This window comes from Nymphalis io, chromosome 3 (genome assembly GCF_905147045.1).
Source record: "Nymphalis io chromosome 3, ilAglIoxx1.1, whole genome shotgun sequence".
NCBI classification, from domain to species: domain Eukaryota; kingdom Metazoa; phylum Arthropoda; class Insecta; order Lepidoptera; family Nymphalidae; genus Nymphalis; species Nymphalis io.
Window position 1 is genome coordinate 8,117,772 of NC_065890.1, and position 4,138 is coordinate 8,121,909.

Genomic DNA, 4,138 nt, shown 5'->3' on the forward strand with positions numbered 1-4,138 from the left:
TAAAGAAAAATCTATGCAAGCTACACACACATGCAGAGTACCGCTTTTTTATAATGTATTTTAGGAATGTAGCTATTAATCTAAATGCATATTGAAATATTAATAATATTTTATAAAAATATATTATAAAAACGAATGTAAAAATGAGAATAAATTTGACCTCATAGTGGCAATTATAAATATTATTTTGTATGTGGATATATAACACTGAGATAAATTATATCTACAACGTGATACATTATAAAAAAAAAATATAATATTTAGAAACATGTAAATATTAGAAAGTAAAGTTGCAAAATATGTGATAACTCGCCATCACATTTATTTGGAGACACGAGACACGCTAAATCTTAGCGAATTTTGTTCGTAAGTTCGCCTTGACGATGAAGTTCCGTGATGCGTGCCCTTCGCAACCTCCTGTCAATCAACGTCAAAGTTTGATAACTTAATTTTGACAACCTCGGCCTTCACATTCCTTTACAAAATCGCTTCATAAAGGAGAAAAAATACATGATTACCGTACGCGCTAACCCTCTCATTATTATCGCTTCGATAATCGCTCCGTCTCAGTCGACTCGATACTAATTGCAGTCGATATTCAGACGAACTTACGAGGCTTCGTCTACTGATATTGTTCAACGCGTATCGTTAAGCGCCTGCAAACGATAAACGTAAGGGGAATACGTATACGTAACACGTAAACGTATGTATTGGTATGTATATCTAGAGACCACAATAAAACCGCGTGAAAATGGCAATAGCTATTCAGAGGGAGATATTAAAATGCATGGAAATAAATTCGGCGTCGCATTCGGTCGTACGGCTCTGGGGGTGCAGTAAAAATAAACAGCGACGCCATTAGAACTCACTTCCATATTCAAATTTATGAACGCGTCCGCACTGCTCGGCCTCCACTCACGACACCGGCCCACCGGTCATTTCATACGAGCGCCATAATAAATTTGACGATCAATTTAAAAATTCACCCCTGTTTTCCCTGTATTGTATACATATACGTACTCAATACTTAATTGTACGTGAAATGTAGCGATTTACTTTATTACCGAAACGGACAATACAAACGGCTATTGGCTTAGACAATGTTCGGCGACGCATCTCGAATGACCCTCGAGCACTCGATCTTACAAGATCATTAATAATTTAACAAAATTAAATTAATAACATTGGGTTAGATTGTGTTGAAATAAATATAATTAATAGACAAGAGATCGTTCACATTTAACAGGAGCGGTCGAACGACGCGTGCTTTAGCTTAAATAAACAGACGTTTTCAAAAATTTGTGTATTTAAATCGAATGTGACTTGTGTTACTGGAGCTATTTTTGTTTAACAGCCGCTCTGACGGATCTGAAATAACACCTCCCGATAGTACCGTTCAGGGAACTCACATTAATTCATATGGGATTAGGTGTCATCATAAACAGGAATTATTTAGTCAACTGAGGTTAAAAACAACAATATATTTATGTCTGTTTACTAAGAATTCCTAGTTAACGTAAAACTAATGACTTTACTTTACATGACTATACTTATACACATTTCTATTACAACACGAATGATAAGTTACATAGTGTCTGTAACAAGAAAGAATTGAAAATATTGGCAAATGAATAGTATACTGGTGGTGCAAGCTCGTCTGGGTAGGTACCACCCACTCATCAGATATTCTACCGCAAAACAGAAGTACTTGGTATTGTTGTGTTCCGGTTTGAAGGGTGAGTGAGCCAGTGTAATTACAGGCACAATGGACATAACACCTTAGTTCCCAAGGTTGGTGGCGCATTGGTGATGTAAGCGATGGTTAACATTTCCTACAATGCCAATGTCTATGGGCGTTGGTGACCACTTAACATCAGGTGGTCCATATGCTCGTCCGCCTTACTATTCTATAAAAAAAAGTTTATAACTTGAGTCATTATTTTCGAAACATATTTAGCAATAAAAATAATCCAACGCATTTATAAAAAGTACATCTTAAAGGTTCATGTTCTAAAATGTAAAAAAGCAAGGGAAAACACTTCATAGAAATTTCTTACGGTATCGTAACGACTTACTAATTTCTATAAATAATCAATATAACATGAACTGTTTATCAAAATACGTAGTTATCTATGAAATTAGTAATAATTTCATCCCACAGAGTTGAAACGCATTTAACTATTTCATCCGTACATTGACGCCGCTGTAACGTCGATGAATATTCAACGGAACAGAACAATGATAGACTCGTGGATGCAACGAAGCCGCTTTCCTGACCAACTTTACTAAATTGTTTTATACATATATCGAGTTTTAATAAATTAATTTGTATTACATTTTTAATTCATATTTTAGTAAGAAAGTTCTAATCACAATAATCACAAATATTAAAACTATTCGTTTGTTTTATTGATAGTCTTGCAGGTAAATAAAGCAATTATTATTAATCCGACATAATTATACGTATTATATGCTTGTAACTCTGAAATATTGGTTTATGTCTGTACTCTCGTTATATTGGCATACAAAAGGTATAGTAAGGTGAAAAGGTGTGGTAAGTAAGATACGATGTTATTATGAACTTTAACTTCATTATTAACGACAAAAAAGACAAAACATTTTTTAAGTTTCAATTGTTTTGATCAAAGTTTTTTGAAGCTGAATGGATAAAAAGTTAAAATAAAATCAATAGACTAAATGTCCCATTGCTGACCTAAAGCCTCCTCCTTTCTCTTGAGGAGAAGGTCTTAGAGATTATTCCACCATGCTAAATAAAGGCGTGTGAAAACACGTGTCGCATTTCATACGATAGGTAAACCTATATGCAATTTCCCTTAGGATGATTTCCTTCACTCACTTACCTAAACAAATGAAAATTCAATGGTGCTTGCTCGGGTTTGAACCCGCAATCTTCAGTTGGGATTGACTAATTCTAACCACTGAGCTATTTCGACTATATATATTTATTCTTATATGTATGAAGCATAATTTGTCGAAGTTCCGTACAGTATCTTACATAAAAATAATGATCTACTTGAACATTAACTTACCTTCCCTATTATAAAGTGAAAACAGTTTTTTTTTTTTAATTATAGTAACTAAGCTACAAGTAAAGTAGTAAAAAGCGTTAACGCTGCTTAGCCCGTACAAGGCTCGCCGGGGAGTCTCGCACGGCGCGGGCACGCTGGCGGGCAGTGACTGGCAGATTCGGCTAAATTACTTCGATCACATTCATATCAGTCTCGGCCGGCGTCCGGAGTTCGGGCCATACGCGCCGTATATCGCTCCTATTTAATTTAAAGCACACAAAACACTCGACACGGCTCCCGGCCTCCGCTTTTTGATAACGAACGCGCAGTTTTAAAAATTAAATCGCTTGATCGAATGCATCTAGTTACGGATGTCAATGTCGAAGGATTTGATTCGGTTCGTTTTTATTATAAAATGGGTATGAGGAGTCCGGGCAACATGGATGTCAGTTTTATTCAAATATTTTTTACTCTGAGACCTTATTTACCAAACTTAATTAAGATTTTTTTTTAGCGAGTTACTTTGATAGCAAATTAATTTGGATTTAGTTAATATTGCTCCGGATGTTGAGATAGCCTATGACACACAATAAATACTGTTATTGATATCATGATATATTATATAAATAAACATTAGCTAATGTTTTAAGAGCGCTGTTGTTAATAAGCTACTGCAAAACACATGCTAAGGAAAGTTCTGATAAGACTATATTTTTTTCTCATAATAAAAAGTAATGTATCAATTGACAAACAAAGGATTATAACTTACAAAGTGTAGCTTCAATTAGCGAATGTGGGAGGCTTCGCAGGGCGAGTGGCGACCGCCATCTAGCGGGCGTCAGTGCCGCCCACCGCCGCCTCGTGGCGCCGGGCGCCGAGCTTGGCCACATATCACTTATAAATATGAGGCGTTATGATTATGAAAATATGCCCCGCCCCGAATATGGAATATGGAGAGGGGGTCCCGTGCAGCGCGTGCGAATGGGCGAAGTTTGATTTATGAGCCGAGCGCGGCCCCGCCTCCCTGTCATAACCGTATACCTGGTGCGCGCGCGCGCGGCCGCCCGCCGCCCGCCGCCGCCTCGCGCTCAGTCCCGCTTCAGATGGCG